Genomic DNA, 20,017 nt, shown 5'->3' with positions numbered 1-20,017 from the left:
TGGTAAGTTTATCCAGGAAAGAGACTAATGAATTCTGGAAAAATTGGTGCCAGATTTGATGAACTTATATGAAGCTAGGAGGTCTGAGCAGTGCATGTAATTAACTGTAGTGGATGCTCTGGTGTACCACCAAGATGCATTATTCGATATCAAGCGCTCCATTCCATCAGCATCCAAGACTATTGTCTGCTGACGATTCAGAGCTGTGTCCCTTCCAAGAGATTTTCCTCAGCCAAAGGTAACTTCCTAGCTCAGGCCTATGACCTGCTCCTTGGGACAGCTTGGTAGATGCAGGATCCTGGGATCAGTTATCCTTTCCTCTGTTTAGAACATCTCTGAAAGGTCATCCCAGCTGTGTCATCCTTCTCTTATGTAAGTTACATTTAATAATATAAAAGAAGTTAAATATAAAAAGCAAAAGTAAGAAAAGTGCATACATTAGTGAAATAAGAAAGAAACTTAGGTATTCATATTAATAATAGACAAATTAAACTTTAGGCCAAAAGTATTACTGAAGATAAAGAGGGCCACTACTTTTTCATAAGTGTCTCTCACTGGAAAGACATAACAATTCTAAACTGATGTAAACCTAATTAACAACTTCAAGTTATATTAGGCAAAAATAGGTAGATCAAGCATAAAAAAATAGGACGTGGGAGGTGTAAAGAAAACAATTAAATAGCAAGTCTCAATTAATTAGAGAGAATTTGTATGCTACTAAAACATTCTCTGACCACATGTAACTAAATTAGAATTTCAAATATTCCAAAAAACAGAAACATATAAAATTTACAGACATTTGAAAATGCAAAATCACATTAAAAGAATTAATGGCATATAAGAAATTATAATAGAAAATATTAAGAACTGAATGTCAAAATACTACATATCAAAATTTATGGGATGTGGTGACAACAACATTTACAGGAGAATATATAACTAGGCTTAAATACATATTTTAGAATTTACATATCTTAGAAATAAAAACTAAAAGTAAACGAAGTAGGCATGCAGTTTAATTAAGAAACTATGACTAAGTTGGGATGTCCCCAGGAATTCAAGGTTAACTAACATTGGAACTTTAATTAATGTGGTTGATTACATTAACCAATTAAAAGAGAAAGATCATGTGACCTATCTTAATAGATGCAGAAAAAAAAAGATTAGATAAAATTCAACATCCACTCACATTAAACACTCTTACATACAAGAATAGAAGGAATCTCCATAGCCTGATAACAAATATGGAAAAACAAACAAAACAAGTAAAAAACCTCACAACAAAGATTTTAGATAATAATAAAGGGTTAAAGTATTCCACTGGATAATTTGTAAAAACCAGAAATTTATTTCTCACAGTTCTGGAAGGAGGAAAGTCCAAATCTGCTGGCAGATTTGGTGTCTGGTGAGAGCCTGGCCTTTGCTTCCAAGATAACGCCTTGAACACTGCATCTTTCTAAGAGGATGACAATGGCTGTGTTCCTACTTGGCGGAAGTGATAGAAGGGCAAAAGAGGGCGTAAGCTAGTTTTCTCCAGGCCTTTTATAAAGCACTAATCCATTCATGAGGGAGGAGCTCTCATGTCTTAATCACTTCCATAAAGACTCCACCTCTTAATATCACCACAATGTAGATTAAGTTTCAACATGAATTTCGGAAAGGGAAGCATTCAAACAATAGCAGTGAAAGGAGAAATCATGGAAGGTATACAAAGGTACGAAGGTTGCAAAGGAAAACAAAACAGTTGTTCCTTGGAGGCAATATTACTGTCTACAGAGAAAACCCCAAACAATCTACAGATAAATTATTTTCATTAGCTAAGGAATAATGAATTTCATCCAAATCCTGTAATAGCAGGTTAACCCTTTTCCAGTTAACTCGCTAAAAAAGACAGCCTGAATACTAAGAATTCCACTTTGATAATTCAGGCAAAGATGTTTACATGGTTTTGTTGGTTTGAGAAAGCATCTATATCCTTACCCTGAAGGCAAGTTGTGCCAGGGTAGAAAGTGGTAGTTTCAGAGCCCTGACAATGTAACTCTCATTCAATAAAATCTAATTTCATCTTTCACTGGCTATTTTCTCAGCATGGAGCCATGAGTGGGGCCAAGGTGGGATCAAGGGCATCAAGGCTTTTGTAGGTGGGATAGAATCTGGTACATTTGAACTCAGGAATTTGTTCTTTCCCTCTTTTGTGCCTGTGGAGCTCTTTGCTGCATAGTCTTTGTAGAGCAGAATTCAGGAGGAAATGATTCTTTTGGAATAGCTATGATTTTAGGATTATATAGGAGCCATGGAGGTTATAGGAAAATAAAACTGTTAAAATGATGTCAAGGCTCTGATTTAACCCCACTAAACCCAGAGATTTCCGAGTGCTTAAGAAGCTTTATGTGTAAGGGACTATCCATTTAACTTGGTGTAAACTCTCATGCAGAGACAGGCTACAGATTTTGCAGGTATCTGTGATTTATCATTATCTTTCTCCCAGGGGTGAAAACAGGCTATCAGCAGCATAGGAACACAAACTGAAAGGATGGAAAATATATAATTGAGGCTCTTTGTTGTTTTACAGGTGAGGAAACTGACCACAAAGCAGACAACCTAAGTGACTAAAAGAGATGAATTCTGCAGCAAACTGGAGACCACACACCTTATCCAAAGGGAGCAGTATTTACCAGCTATTGCTGACTGTTGCAATTAGAAATATGGACCCAGTGAGGCCACATCTGATTCTTTCATTAGAAGCCAGAAGTCCATACCTTTATGTGAAATCCCTTGATTTTTAAATGTTACCTTAATTTTTAAATTTTTTATTTTTTTATTTTTACAAATACTACACAGGTTATTACAAAGACATCTGTCATCTCTTTGTCAGATTTGGTGTGTAAACTGCCATTTTATAGCTTCAGGAGTAAAATGATTGGCCCAGTTAGGGACAGGACTAGAAAAATAATCCAGTCTCCCAGACTCTAATTCAGGATTCTTTTCAGTCCAGATTGCCTCTCTAGAACATACCAGATTTTAAATGGATTATTATTTCTTTTAATATACTTTTAAAGTAAGATATGTCTTTCTTAAGCATATACATTAAAATGAAAAATCAATAGCTGGGCAGGAAAGGGAAAAGCACTGAGGAAAAGAAAGGGAATGATACTGCTTTGAATTACTATATTAACACAGAGGTATCTGACTTAATTTTCCATGTATTTAGAAATATAGAGCTTGTATTTCCAGAGAATGTTTTATATTTACAGCTTGTCTGTCTTGTTATAGAGCTGCAATATAATTGTTTTCCTGCTGAGGATTATGGCAGTGAAGTTACTCTGGGTCCTATTACAGCTAATTATAGGCTTGCTCAGGAATTTAAGAGCTCCCCTGCAAAGCTCCCTCCTCTCCAGCTATACACAATGGACCTGGAGAGCATTCTGATTCTACTCCTGATTGTTGTTCTCAGGTTCCTGCTAGAAATGTGATGTTTGAGTGTTTAGGGCTATAAATGACCAGAAATGAGCCCAAGCTGATTGGAAAAATTCTGACTTCTAATTATGTGAAAATGGAACACTATTGTATAAAAATACATATATTATACATATATGTATCTATTTTATATATGTATATGTGTGGTTTTAAAGTGTGTGCGTGCGTGTGTGTGTGTGTGTTCTTTTTAAAAATTAGGTCCAGAACTTATATACAGATTCTCCCTGGTCTGAGCTCTGGAAAAAAATGTGAGCTGGGAACACAGCCTCCATAGACTCATCACAGTCTGAGCATCTAGATAGATGTATGCAAGCTCAACACAACATATATAAAAATATCTAACTGATAAGCTTCCTTTGGGCTCAGAATCAAAAGATTAGGGCTCTTTCCAATAATGTCACTTACTACCCCTGGGATATTAAATCATCCCACTTATTTAAGCTTCATTTTTCTCATCTGTAAAATGGAGACACTAATATCTGCCCCTGTGTTCATTCCAAAGTTGCTGTGAGGATCAAATTAGATAGATCTAATTAGATCAAGGAAGCTTGCCTCTTTTGGCTACTACTCTCACAGGAACTAGGAGGGTACATGGCAGTTTGAAGAGTAAGGATGAGAAAATAGACATTTACCAGCCTTGGGCATGACAACTAAATAAGCATGACAACTAATTCTATTTGCTGGAGTTGTTGTAGGCGTTAAATGAGATGTTATGTGGAAAGTGCTTAGCTCAGTGTCTTCCTCACAGAAGGACCTCATGCTTTTCTCTTCTGCATTCATATTTTATTGAATTACTGAGTCTTTAAAAAAAAATGTATTACCAAAGGGTTATTTGCATATACAGGATATTCCGTAAGATAAGCACTTTTATTTTTGTGATTGTGATCATTGATTTTTACCAAAAACTGAAAGATTTTTGTTCAAAGAAATCAAACTGCACAAAAAGTTTCATGGGTTTTAGAAACAAAGGGAAGAAGCTAAATTCAGAACTTTTGATCTTGAAAGTGTCTGTTTTACTGTCTTTCCCAGGGCACATCAGAAGAAGAAATGAAGGGGATAAGGAAGTTGGGAAATTTTTCTTCGAAAAATTCCTTATGGCAGAGGGGGATACTTCTCTCCTAATTTTTTCTAAGCTACTAAATTTAAAATTTATTTTAAATTTTTATCAACGTAGTATTCTATGTAATTTAGAAAATAAAGAAAAATTCATGGGTAATACATGGAAAAAAAGTCATCCCCTGCTTCACCCCAGCCCTCCTCCAATTCTGACTCCCTGCAGGTAGCCACTTTCAAATCATTGATGTTTCCTCTGTTATTTACCTTCCATATTTCTAAATAACAAGCTCATACTGCCATTGCTTGATTTATTTCCCATTTCTGATATTATTTATTGATTTCCAACTAGGGAAGATGATGATTTAGCTGTTTTATCCCCTCTTTCTTCCCACACCAATTTCCCCTCTCCTCTTCCTTCCAATAATATATAACACTTCTTAGATTAATAAATAGTAGTGCTCAGATCATTATTACTCTGGTTACTTCTTAACAGATGCACCACACCATGTTTAATGGTTATAATTCCTTTCTAATATAAAATGTGTATTTCCAGAAGTGCATAATTGCCTATTTTATTTTATTTTATTTTTTAAGATGGAGTCTTGCTCTGTCACCTCGGCTGGAGGGCACTGGCATGATCTTGGCTCACTGCAACCTCTAATTTTTGTGTTTTTTGTAGAGACAGGGTTTCACCATGTTGGCCAGGCTGGTCTCAAACTCCTGATCTCAAGTGATCTGCCCACCTTGGCCTCCCAAAGTGCTGAGATTACAGGCCTGAGCCACTGTGCCCAGTCAAATAACTGCCTTTGATGTGTTTGCTGAGCTTTCCATGTTTGTATTTCCAATACTGCTCCAAATTTTGGATCCTCAATAGGGTCTAACACACCAGGAAATTTATCGAGTTCATTTTTTTTCCTCCTGGAGGCATCCCTCCTGAAACTCTCCATCCACAGCTAGCCACATAAGTATTACCCTGAAACTTTACTTCTGGGAATTCCTCACTCCTATGTTGGACCCCCTGCTTCATTTCCTGTCTTTTTAAAAACTTACTCATTTGGGAGATCACACTCCAACAGCTTCTTGACAAAGGAGGCTTTATAGATAAATTTTTGAGAACTTTCTTTACTAAAAGTATTGTTGGTTACACCTTCTCTTTTAGCCTCATTGGATATATGATTCTAGGTTGTCAACCATTTTTGCACAGAATTATAAAAGTATTATCCCATTACCTAGCTTCCTGTTATGTCAGTGAGCAGTCATATTCTCAAATGATTCTCAACTTCTCTCTGAAAGTTGTGAGAATCTTCTCTTTATCCCAGGTGATCTCAATCCTTTATGTGTGCACTCAGGGACCCTCTAATCTGAAATGTGATGTGTGCTTCATTTCTGGGAAATCATCCTGTATTTCTTTTCTAAGTTACTCCCATCAATTTATTTGCTCTCCCAATCTGAGTTAATTGATGTCAAATGCTAGTCCTCTTATATAAGTTTTCCAATTTATAAATCTTTTCTCATATTTTTAATTTTTTTTTTTGAGACGGAGTCTTGCTCTGTCACCAGGCTGGAGTGTGGTGGCACGATCTCAGCTCACTGCAACCTCTACCTCCAAGGTTCAAGCAATTCTCCTGCCTCAGCCTCCCAAGTAGCTGGGACTATAAGATGGGACTACACGATGTTGGCCAGGGTGGTCTCGATCTCTTGACCTCGTGTTCTGCCCGCCTCGGCCTCCCAAAGTGTAAATAATTTTTATTCTATTTTATAGTATATCTCATAGCTTTATCTTCAAATTTTTCTACTGAAATAATTTCCATTATATTTTTAATTTCCAAAAGCTTTCTTCTTCTTTCATGTTTTAAAAATTCTTTTATTTTTGCTTCATGGATGTAATTCCTTCTCTTATCTAAGAATTTAGTTATGATTGCTTTTATTTAAGTTCTGTTTTGATCTCTGACCTGTGTCTGCTTTCTCTTACATTTTTTATGGTTTCTCTTACATTCTTATGATTTTATGTCAGGTTAACTTTGGTTATTTGGTCATTCTTAAGAGATAGGCATTAAAATGCTGATAAGAAACTTATTGCAACACTAGGGCATTATAGGTTGAACAAGCAAGGACCTTGAATTTCCTTGGGAGAGCTCTTGACATCAGCACCACTTTATAGTATTCATGAACAAGTTCTCCTCTAGTGTCCTGCCTGGATTATATAAGCCTGGTGCCAGCATTCTGAGAACCTAATGGTCAGAGAGTGGCAGAAAGTCTCAAGACCTCAACTATGCAGCCATCCTGTTTTGTCTTAGCTGTGCCTGACCTCCTAGGGGTAGAAAGCTCTCTGCTTTAACTTCTCCAGAAGTTAAACCTCTTTCTTTACCAGTTGGGATGAGTAAAGGATATTAAGCACTATTATTGTTATTTCTCTTTCAGACTTTCCATCAATCCCTGATTTTAGTCCCATTCTGAATCATCAACTTGAGAGAGAGAGAGACATTGTACTTCAAATTCCATAGTTTTTCCAGAGTTCTCCAGCTTGAATCACATGCTTCTCACCTGAAACTTCAAGGCAGAGAGGTTATAGCTTTCTTCAATGTAAGTTAATTAACACTCATTTATCTGTCTCTGTCTTTCAAACTCCGATTGACATTGGTCTAAATCTCCTCTACCATCTGGTTGTTCACAGGGATTTAAATCTTGTTACTATATTGTATCAGTTCAGGCCCTCTGAGAACCAGAAAACAAGATGAAATTGGTCATGCAAGAGATTGGAGGAAACATCTATAAAAGATAAGAGGGAAAAAGACTGGGCAGGGAGAACCTTTAGGTTGTAATGGAGTTCCAACACCCGTGAAAGGAGAGATGGGGGGAAGGAATATTGGGTAAAAAGAGCATCTGACTACAGCGTAATTCTAACAAAGCCTTGGAGAGGAAAATGTGGAATCCCTATACAAAGAGAGCCCATAAGAGAAGTCCTGCATTGGGCTAAGTGGCCTGGCTCTAGTTCCGTGCTATACTCAGTTATTGCCTGAAACATCCCAGTGAGAACACTGTTTCAGTGTGAATGACACAATGGATCTGAAGGTACAACAGCTGGTGCCTCTCAGCCAATTACAGTCCCCACACCAGGTCTGCTTTTTTTTTTTTTTGAGACGGAGTCTCGCTCTGTCGCCCAGGCTGGAGTGCAGCGGCGCAATCTCGGCTCACTGCAAGCTCCGCCTCCCAGGTTCACGCCATTCTCCTGCCTCAGCCTCTCCGAGTAGCTGGGACTACAGGCGCCCGCCACCACGCCCGGCTAATTTTTTTGTATTTTTAGTAGAGACGGGGTTTCACCGTGGTCTCGATCTCCTGACCTCGTGATCCACCCACCTCGGACTCCCAAAGTGCTGGGATTACAAGCGTGAGCCACCGCACGTCTGCTTTAAGGGAGATCTAAGTGGCACACCTTCATTGCCATAATATTCAGTAGCTCATCTTTCTAAAAAGCTACTGAAGTTGGCTAAGCACATATTACTCAGTTGAAATCACAAGATGGCTTCAGGAACAGTATAATTACTACATTCCAGCTAACCTTACCTGCCCTCCAACAAGCTCCCGAAAATTATATGCAAAGGTTTCAAGAAAGGGTTTACCATTTAAAATGAGAAAACAATTTTTTTAAATCAGAAAAGTAACTGAGATGTCTGCAAGATGTCTGACTAAAGGCAACTAGCACTTGTCCCCCTCACAACAAAGGACTTAGGCAACAAATAAACAACTAAAATTCAACTGAGTGTTAAAAGAGTAGTAGAATACAGCAAGAAAGTGTCAAGATTCCTGGATTCCTGTGGTTCTGGTAAGCCCAGGCTGGCAGCATATAGATGGGAATGAGGCCTGGCCTATACTGCCTCATCTCCCCCCATAAGATCAACCCAGAGTCAGGATGGACATACTCTTGTGGGAAAAAAAATAAGTAGAAAACCCCCACCAGTCCCCAGTTCCACTGCAGACACCTGCAGTTCTTCCTACAAGATAATCCCATAGTGCTCATGAGCCCTGAGCCCTGTTTGGGGAGTTGCCTAAATTTATGCACTGCTGCGAATTGTATAGCTATAGCACAGTGCTATTTTGAAATCAGAGAAACTGCTGGAGTTCACCCTGCTCTGGGAGCCAGCAGTCACTGTGCCTCTTCAGCCCTTGGACTCTGCCATTATTCCACCAAGCCCAGAAGAATGGCTGCAATGCTACAATACCAGTCATTCAGAACCTTGGCCCAGGAATGACTGTGACTGCAGTCCTGCACAGCAGCAAGACCAACGTCAGGCTGGGTGAACCACCATGCACCCATGCTCCTAGCCAGAAAGACAGCATGGGGGACCCACCCCTGATCTGGTCAAGCAGCAATGGCCAATGCCCCAGGCTGAAGTAACAACCTGGTGGCCCCTATCAGCCAGTCCCTAAGCCAGCTGAAGTATTATGTGCATGTATGCTCCCCTAGCTGGAGAAAACACCCAGTAAGCCCACCCCTAGTAAAGCTGCGCCACTGCTGCCACAGACTTCTGCAGCCTGAAACTCCAAGGCATTTGTATTAAGCCATTTTCACACTGCCGATAAAGACATACCAGAGACTGGGCAATTTACAAGAAAAAGAGGTTTATTGGACTTGGTTCCACATGGCTGGAGAGGTCTCACAAAAATGGCAGATGGTAAAAGGCATTTCTCACATGGCAGCAGACAAGAGAAGAGTTTGTGCAGGGAAACTCCCCTTTTTAAAACCATCAGAGCTCATGAGAGTCATTCACTATCACCAGAACAGTGCAGAAAAGACTGCCCCCATAATTCAATCACCTCCCACCCACTGGATTCCTCCCACAACACGTGGGAATTGTGAGAGTTACAATTCAAGATGAGATTGGGTGGGGACACAGCCAAACCCTATCAGCATTCATAAACATTTCTAACAGGAATTACAAGTAAAGAAACTGCAAGAAGAATACACTATTGCATTGATCTAGAAGCAAAGCCACAAACTTGATACAACTAACATCTTCGGACCCAAATGTGGAAATGTCTTTCCCTAAGAAACCTACCTTATAAAACTGGAAGAGGCAACTTTCACCACATATGCAGATATCAATATTGAGACAAAATAAACATGAAAAATGAAGTAAACATGGCACCCCTGAAGGAACACAATAATTTTCCCATAATAGACCCAAAAGAAAAGAGCATATATAAAATACCAAAAATCAAAATAGTGGCTTTAAGGAAACTCAGTGAGATAAAAGAGAATACAGTTACAGAATTCAATAATATCAGAAAAACAACAATCTGAATGAAAAATTCAACAAAGAGATAGATATCATAAAAATGAACCAAACAAAAATATTAGAGCTGAACAATTCAATGAATTAAATAAAAAATACAATCAAAAGGCTAGATGTGATGGCTCACACCTATAATCCTAGCACTTTGGGAGGCCAAGGTGAGCAGATCACCGGAGGTCAGGAGTTTGAGACCAGCTCGGGCAAGATAGTGAAACCCAGTCTCTATAAAAAATACAAAAAACTCAGCCAGATGCATGCCTGTAGTCCCAGCTACTTGGGAGGCTGAGGTGGCAGGATCACTTGAGCCTAAGAGGTCAAGGCTGCAGTGAGCCAAGATCACACCACTGTTAGCAGCCTGGGTAACAAAGTGAGACCCTGTCTCCAAACAAGCAAACAAACAAGAGCTTCAAAGACAGATTAGACCAAGCAGAAGAAAGAATTTCTGAACTGGAAGATAAGCCTTTTGAAGTAACACAGGTACACACACACAAAAGAAGAATAATAATTTTTTTAAATGAAGAAAGCCTACAGGACTTATGGGACACTATTTAGCAAATGAACATTTGCATTATGGGGATTCAAGAAGCAGAAAAGTAGGGAAAAGTCATAGAAAACCTACTTAATGAAAAAGCAGTTGGAAAACTCTTAAATCGTGGTACCTCCAGATCTAGAAAAGGCAAAGATTCCCAAATAGATTTAACCCAAGCAGGTCCTCTCCAAGCCATGTTATAGTCAAACTGTCAAAAGTCAAAAGCCAAAACAAAATTGTAAAAACAGCAAGAGAAGAGTGTCAAGCTACATATAAAGAAATTCATATTAGACCAACGGAAAATTTCTCAGCAGAAACCTTACAGACCAAGAGAAAATGGGATGATATATTCAAAGGGCTAAAACAAGGTCAAGTGCAGTGGCTTATTCCTGTAATCCTAGTATTTTGGGTGGCTGAGGCAGGCACATCACTTGAGCTCAGGCATTTGAGATCAGTCTGGGTAGCATGGTGAAACTCTGTCTCTAAAAAACAAAACAAAAAAAGAAAAAGAAAATTAGCCAGGTGTCATGGCATGCTCCTGTAGTTCCAGCTACTTGGAAGGCTGACGTGGGAGGATGGCTTGAGCCCAGGAGGTGGAGATTTCAGTGAGCTGAGATCACACCACTGCACTCCAGCCTGAGTGACAGAGCCAGACCATGTCTCAGAAAACAAATGAAAAGTGCTAAAACAAACAAAAAACAAGCAGCCAAGAATACTGTACCCAGCAAAGCTATGCTTTAGAAATAAAGGAGAAATAGGGTGTTTCCCAGAAAAGAAACACTAGGAATTTATCACTACTAACCTGACCTTACAAAAAATACTTTAGGGAGTCCTACACCTGGGATCACAATGAAGATAAATATCATAATGAAAACATACAAAATTATAAAATTCACTGATACAGCAGATAAATAAAAGGGAAAGAGAAACGAATTGTATCACTACAAATAAAGAAAAACCCCAAACCACAAATATAATAAGACAGGAAGAAAGAAATAAATGGTATACAAAACAACCAAAAAAAAAAAAAACAATAAAATGACAGGAGTAAGACCTCACCTATCAATTATAACCTTGAATGTAAACAAATTACATTCCCCAACTAAACGATATAGATTGGCCAAATGGATGAAAAAATAAGATGCAACTATATGCTGCCCACAAGAAACTTATTTCACCTGTAAAGACACACTGACTGAAAGAGAAGAGATAGGAAAAAGATATTCCATGCAAACTGAAACCATAAGCAAGCAGGAGCTGTTATACTTATATCAGAGAAAACAGACTTTAAGTAAAAAACTTTAAAATAGACAAAGAAGAACATTATATATTTATGAAGCGATAAATTCAGCAAGAGGATATAACAACTATAAGTATATATGCACCCAACAATGAAACACCCAGATATAGAAAGCAAATATTATTACATCTAAAGGAAGAGTTAGACTCCAATAACAGTTGAGGAGTCCAACATCCAACTCTCAGCATTGAAGAAATCATCTATAGAGAAAATCAACAAAAACATTTAATATAACTGCGCCATGAACCAAACAGATGTGAGACATTTCCAGTTCATTTCACACAACAGCTACAGAATATGCATTCTTCTCACTGGCAGATGAAACATTCACCAGGATTGACCATATGTGAAGGCAGAAAACAAGTCTTAAATGATTTTTAAAAATCTAAATCATATCAAATATATTTTCCAACCACCATGGAATATAACTAGTAACAAGAGAAACATTTATAACTGCACAAATACATGAAAATTGAACAACATACTCCTGAATGACCAATGAATAAAGAAAAATTTTTAAATTCATTGAAACAAACAATAAAAATACAACATACCAAAACCTATGGCATACAGCAAAATCAGTATTAAGAGCCAGCTTTATGGCAATAAAGCCTTATAATAAAAAGTAAAGGGATTTCAAGTAAACAACCTATGGATTCACTTCAAGGAACAAGAAAAGCAAAAAGAAAACAAACCCAAAATTAGTAGAAGAAAAGAAATAAAAATTAGGGTAGAAATAAAATTGAAACAAAATATTTTTAAAAATTAAATGAAAGTGTGTTTAGATAAACAAAAATCAACTCATCAGCTTTACTAAGAAAAAAGAGAGAATATCCAAATAAATAAAATCAGAAACAAAAAAGTAAACATCATAACAGATATCTCAGAAATACAAATAATCATTATAGATTATTAAAAGCAACCATATGCCAATAAATTGGAAAACCTAGAAGAAATGAACAAATTCCTGGATACAATCTACCACAATTGACCAAGAAGAAATAGAAACACTTAACAAACCAATAAGAATTACTGAGATTGAATAAGCAATAGTCTTCCATAAAAGAAAAGCCCAGGACCAGATGGCTTCACTGCCAAATTCTACAAAACTTACAAAGAAGAACACACACCAATTCTCCTCAACTAATTCAAAAAAATGAAAAGGAGGGCCTTCTTCCTAACTCATTCTAGGAGGTCAGCATTATCTTGATACCAAAACCAGGCAAAGACACAACAAAGAAAGAAAACTATGTTCATCAATATCCCTGATGAACAAAAACACAAAAATCCTCAAAAAATACTAGCAAATTAAATCCAATAGCACATGAAAAAGATAATATACTATTGAGATGGAATATTTCCTTTGACCCCTTTAGTAGGCAGAAACTGTAGTGCCTCGTTTCACTAAGCCTGCAGTCCACGGACAGCTAAATGTTAACAGCTCAGTGAAGGGTCAGGGTGACAGCCTCCTGCACCTGCCCTTTTTTGTACCTGAGTTCTTGTTCAGTGTCCAGGTAGAATCAGGTCACATGAACTATTCGAAGGTTGGTGTATGCAGAGGATTTTATTGGGTGATAACAGTGGCTGTCAGTGTGATGGGGAATTGCAAAGGGAATAGTGCAGGAAGAAGGTAATCTCTCCCTGAAGCTGAACTGTCTGAAGTTAGCCATGTCTATCCATAGTCTCTGATGACCACCAGCTGCAGGTATCCCTGATGTTCAAAAGCTTGCATCCACAACTACTTGCATCAGCTTCTTGTGTTGCTCTTTCAGCTGAAGTCTTTTTATGTGCACTGGATAGGGGTGTCGCAGGTCAAAAAGGCAATCATTTTGGTGGAAAAGCAAAGTCAGCTGTTTTCACTTAGGGCCAAGGGTCCAGGCTTGAGGGTGGAGCTTAGTTGGAAGGCCAGCCCTTCAGGGTCAGCTGTTTTTACTTAGGGCTGAGGTTCCGGGCTTGAGGGTCAGGTTTAGCTGGGAGCCCAGAGCCATTCTGTATCATTTTCACCCTCTGAAGAGGCACATCTAACTGCCTTTAGAATATGGATGATGACCAGTCTTAGCTACTTCCTGCTGAAAGGGGGCATTGTTTGGGGAAAACTGCAGTCAGATTCCTCCCAGAGGTCTACCTAAGGATCACTGGCAAAAGGGAGCCATTGTCTGAGGCTCCGGCTTCCTACCCATTTGGAGCCTTGATAACATCTAGGTGAGAGAAAAAACAAGCTTTACAAGGTTAACTATGCATGGATCAAACATATGTATTATAGAAGGAAAGAATCTAGTGCCAAGGATTACAGAAATAAGATGTAAAATATACTAACAACATTTTATCCTAAGCTGCTTCAGCCTGGTAAAAGAAATTAAACCTTGTATGGAAGTGGTTCAAATTTATGAGAAAGATAATTGTTCTTGCCACATCTGAAGCAGTTAACAGGTGAACCTTAGGAATTCTGGGGTTTGTAGGCTTGCATTGTGGCCATTAAAGCTTCTGCCTCTTTCTTATGTCTGAAAGATGGAGGTGGCCACTTTCAGGAGGTTCCTTTCTAGAGAATTCTGGGGTTTGTGGGCTTGCATGGTGGCCATTAAAGCTTCTTCCTCTTTCTCATGTCTAAAAGACCGAGGTGGCCACTTTCAGGAGGTCCTCTAAAGTACCATCTGGTCCCAGGGTCCATTTCTAAGTATAAACTGGAGGTGGTAAAGTTTCTTGGTTGCCCATTCTGAAAGACAGGGAATTCAATGTCCTTCATTCCTTTCCTTCTTTCAGTGAAAACTTGGGGTGTGAGGGAGAAAGAAAATGGGCATTCCCCCTTTTCTGTCCTTATCCCAGAGTCCTGGCAGTGTTGGCATGTGCCACCCATGGGTGCCAATGTGACACGCACTCATAAGCAGGAAAGGCCTAGAGAATAGGAATTATTCACACTCACCAGTGCCTCTACCTCCCCTACTGTCAACAACTTCTAATTTCCTGGACCTCACTTATGCCATAAAGTATGGCCTCCTTCCGTGAAGCAGGAGTTTAATTAGCAGGAATTGGTCCTGCCTGTTTACACTGTGCTTGTTTTGTGGCTTTGGATCCCTCAGATCTGGTTTTCCTTTCTAGGGCCTCAACCTAAAGCATGGAATCAAGTTTGAGACATAAAAGTTATTTCATGAGGTACATAGATTCATTTCGATTAAATCCCATGTGGGCTTTGCCAAACTTGCAGTTAACAGTCAGCAGGGGTTCCTCCTCTGTTGTTTCCCTATCATAAGCAGAGTGCTGGGGTAGAAAGAGAACTCTCTTTCTCTTTCATAAGCAGAGTGCTGAGATAGAGAACTCTGTCACTTAGAAAAGAAGAAAAACAACTTAAAGTGCATAAGTTGGGGAGCCTGAGGGAAGAGACTCTTGCTCTGTGAAAATGGGTTCCTTCAATCATCGTATCCTCCCCTAGTTCAGTCCAGCTAGACCTCCATGAAGGGAAACAGAGCCAACATTCCTTTTACCCAAAGGAAAGGGCGTGGTGACAGGGTCTTGGAAAAGAGACAGATCCAACAGTTCCACATTTTAACTCACCACTTTTCATATCCTGGATGAGTCCCCAAATGAGACAGGATGTTTCCCTTGACCCCCAACCCCCTTTGTGGGCAGGAACTCAGCCTGCAGTCCATGGACAACTAACAGCCCAGTGATGGGTCAGGGTGACAGCCTCCTGCACCTGCTCTTTTTGACAACCAAGTTCTTATTCAGTGTCCAAGAAGAATCAGGTCACATGAACTATTTGAAGGGTAGTATATTTTATTGGGCGATAAAAGTGGCTCAGTTGGATGGGGAATTGGAAAGGGAATGGTATGGGAGGAAGGCGATCTTTCCCTGAAGCTGCACCATCTGAAGTTAGCCATATCTATCCATAGTCTACAATGCTCAGCCACACGTATCACCAATGTTCAGCAGCTTGCATCCTTGACCACTTGCATAAGCCACTTGTGTTGTTCTTTCAGCTGAAGTCTTTTTATGGGCACTGGATAGGGGTGTGGCAGACCAAAAAAGGCAATTATTTTGGTAGAAAAACAAAGTCAGCTGTTTTCACTTAGGGCTAAGGGTCCAGGCTTAAGAGTTGGGTTTAGTTGGGAGCCCAGCTGTTCTGTATCACTATGGTCAAGTGGAATTTATCCTGGGAATTTAAGAATGTTTCAACATATGCATTCTGTTGATGCATCACATCAACAGAATGAAGGACAAAAATCATCTCAATGAACACAGAAACGCATTTGATAAAATTCAATATTCCTTCATAATAAAAACTCTCAACAAAAGGAACATACCTCAACATATTAAAGGCCATATATGACAAGCCCACAACTAACATTATACGGAATGAGGGAAAGCTGAAAGCCTTCACTCTAAGAACAGGAACAAGACAAGGATGTTTACTTTCAATACTCCTATTCAACACAGTACTGAAAGTTCCAATTGGAGCAATCAGGTAAGAGTTTGGATTTTCTAATCCAAATTAGAAAAGAGGAAGTAAAACTCTCCCTCTTTGAAGAAGACATGATCTTATATTTTAAAAAATCTAAAGATTCCACCAAAAACTCTTAGATCTGTTAAATAAATTTAGTGAAGTTGCAGGATACAAAACATACAAATGTCAGTAGTATTTCTATATATCAACAATGAACTAGCTGATACAGAAGTCAAGAAGGCAATCCCATTTACAATAGCTACAAAAAATAAAATACGAATAAATTTAACCATGGAGGTGAAAAACCTGTACAAGGAAAACTACAAAACACTGATGAAGCAAATTGAAAATGACCGTACTATACAAAGCAATCTAAATATTTACTTCAATCCCTGTCAAAATACCAAAGTCATTTCTCACAGAAATAGGAAAAACAACCGTAAAATTCCTTTTAAATTTAAAAAGAGCCCAAATAGCCAAAGTAATCCTGAGCGAAAAGAACAAAATTGAAGACATAACACTACCAGATTTCAAAATATATTACAAAGCTATAGTGACCAAAACAGCATGATATATGTACAAAACAGACCACATAAGCCAATGGAACAAAATAGAGAACTCAGAAATAAATCCACATATTTCCAGCTGACTGATTTTTGACAAAAATGCTAAAACCATACACTGGGGAAAGGACATCCTCTTCAATAAATGGTGCTGAGAAAATTGGATATCCATATGCAGAAGAATGAAACTGGAGCCCTATCTCTCATCACATACAAAAATCGTCTCAAGATGGACTAAAGACTTAAACATTAGACCTGAAACTATAAAACTACTAGAAGAAAACCTAGGGGAAACCCTTCAGGACATTGGCCTAGGCAAAGATTTTATGGGTAAGACCTCAAAAGCACAGGCAACAAAAGCAAAAATAGACAAATTGAATTATTTAAATTTAAAAGCTTCTGCACAGCAAAGGAAACAATCAACAGAGTGAAGAGACAAGCTGTTGAAAGACAGAAGATATATAAAAATTATTCACAAGGGACTAATATCTAGAATATATAAGGAATTCAAACTGAACAGTAATAAAACAAATAATCACATTAAAAATAGCCATTTCTCAAAAGAAGACTTACAAATAGCCAAAACATATATGAAAAATGCTCAACATAATTAATGATTAGGTAAACGCAAATCAAAACCACAATGAGATATCATTTTACCGCAATTAGAATAGCTACTAATAAAAATACAAATAAAACCCAAACCAGATGCTGACAAGTATACAGAGGAAAGAGAACTCTTACACACTGTTAATGGGAGTGTAAATTAGTACAGCAATTATGAAAAACAGTATAGACATGATGCAAAAACAATTGAACTACCATATGATCAAGCAATCCAGCTACTGATTATTTTTCAAAGGAGAGGAAATCAGTATATCAAAAGGATACTTATACTCTCATGTTTATTGCAGCACTATTCACAATAGCAAAGATATTGAATCAACTTTAGTGTTCATCAGTGGAGAAATGGCAAATACACACAATGAAATACTATTTAGACATAAAAAAAATGAAATCATGTCTGTTGCAGCAACATAGATTGAACTAGAAATCATGTTAAGTGAAACAAGCCAGGCAGAACAGAAAAACATTGCATGTTCTCATTTATATGTGGGATCTAAAAAAGTTGATCTCATGAAGGTAGAGAGAGCATTATAGATACTAAAGGCTGGGAAGGGCTTGTGGGTGGGTGGGGGAGATAAAGAGAGGTTATTTAATGGGTACAAGCATACAGTTAGATAGAAGAAAAATGAGTTTTAATGTTTGAGAGCAGAATATGGTAGCTATAGTTAATAATACTGTATTGTATATTTCAAAATAACTAGAAGAGAGGACTTGAAATGCTCCTAACATATAGAACTGATAAATACCCAAGGTAATGGATGTCCTAAATACCCTAACTTGATCATTACACACTTTATGAATAAAACAAAATATCACATGTACCATAATATGTACAGATATTATGCATCAGTAAAAAAACCTACAAATAGAAATACCATAAGATTTAGTAATCTAACTACTGGGTATATACCAAAAGGAAATAAAATTAATATATCAAAGAAATATCTGCACTTGCATGTTTATTGTAGCACTAGTCATAATCATCAAGATAAGAAATCAGGCTAAGTGTCAATCAGTGGACAAATGGACAAAGAAAATGTGGTATATATACACAAGGGAACATTATTCAGCCATAAGAAAGAATTAAATCCTGTCATTTGTGACAACATGGATAAGCCTGGAGGACATTGTGCTAAGTGAAATAAGTCAGGAACAGAAATATAAGTACTGCATGTTCTTACTCATATGTAGAAGCTGAAAAAGTTGATCTCATATGTAGGTTGGTGCAAAAGTAATTGCAGTTTTGCACTGTTGAAATTTGCTGTTTGATATTAGAATACATTCTAAAATAAATGTGGTTTATTTATCAAATGTGTGTTAGATATCATTTTAATGTACATTTCTCACTTTATTTTTCTTTTGCTAATGACTTATTACTTGCTATTTATTTTATATTTATTTTAGATTATGGAAATTATGTTAGATAAAAAGCAAATTTGAGCAATTTTCTGATTGAAGTTCAAAATGGGTTGTAAAGCAGCGGAGACAACTAGCAACATGAACAACACATTTGGCCCAGGAGCTACTAATGAACGTACATTGCAGTGGTGGTTCGAGAACTTTTGCAAAGGAGACCAGAGCTTTGAAGGTGAGGAGCACAGTGGCTGGCCATCGAAAGTTGACATTGACCAGTTGAGAGGAATTGTTGAAGCTGATCCTCTTACAACTACACGAGAAGTTGCCAAAAAACTTGACGTCAAACGTTCTACAGTCACTCAGCATTTGAAGCAAATTGGAAAGGTGAAAAAGCTCGGTAAGTGGGTGCCTCATGAGTTGACCAAACATTTTTAAAATCATCATTTTGAAGTGTCATCTTCTCTTATTCTACACAGCAACAACGAACCATTTCTCAATCAAATTGTGACATGTGAGAAAAAGTGGATTTTATGTGACAACTGGCAATGACCAGCTCAGTGGCTGAACTGAGAAGGAGCTCCAAAGTACTTCCCAAAGCCAAACTTGCACCAAAAAAAGGTCACGGTCACAATTTGGTGGTTTGCTGCCGGTCTGATCCACTGAAGCTTTCTGAGTCCCAGTGGCACCACTACATCTGAAAAGCATGCTCAACAAATTGATGAGATGCACTGAAAACTGCAACACCTGCAGCCAGCATTGGTCAACAGAAAGGGCCCAATTCTTCTCCACAACAGCACCCAACTGCACATTGCACAACCAATGCTTCCAAAGTTGAACGAATTGAGCTATGAAGTTTTGCCTCATCCACCATAATCACCTGACCTCTGGCCAATCAACTACCACTTCTTGAAGGATCTCGACAACATTTTGCAGGGAAAGTGCTTCCACAACCAGCAGGATGCAGAAAATATTTTCCAAGAGTTCATCAAATCCTGAAGCACTAATTTTTACACTACAGGAATAAACAAACTCATTTCTCATTGGCAAAAATCTTAATTGTAATTTACCTATTTTGATTAGTAAAGATGTGTTTGAACCTAGTTATAGTGACCTAAATTCATGTCTGAAACCTCAATTTTTTTTGCACCAACCTAGAAGAATAGAAGTAGAGAGTAGAATAGTGATTACTAGAAAATAGGAAGGGTAGGAGGAAGGGTGGATCAAAAGTGATTAGTTAAAGGATACAAAATTACAGCTAAATAGGAGGAACAAGCTTTAGTGTTTTCTAACATTGTAGAGTGAATACAGTCAACAATTATTGTCAAATACTTGGAAGAGAAGAAATTATGTTTCCAACACAAATGATACATGTTTGAT

The 20,017-nt window shown here is 37.9% G+C and overlaps 1 pseudogene; it reads left to right on the top strand.

Annotated features, from left to right (window-relative positions):
* The window catches only part of LOC131383747 (histone-lysine N-methyltransferase SETMAR-like), a 53,230-nt pseudogene extending 33,534 nt beyond the window's left edge, over positions 1–19,696 (top strand).
* Positions 19,697–20,017: the final 321 nt, after the last annotated feature.

This window comes from Hylobates moloch, unplaced genomic scaffold (genome assembly GCF_009828535.3).
Source record: "Hylobates moloch isolate HMO894 unplaced genomic scaffold, HMol_V3 SCAFFOLD_6, whole genome shotgun sequence".
In the NCBI taxonomy this organism is placed as follows: domain Eukaryota; kingdom Metazoa; phylum Chordata; class Mammalia; order Primates; family Hylobatidae; genus Hylobates; species Hylobates moloch.
This window is presented reverse-complemented; position numbering and strand designations above follow the sequence as displayed.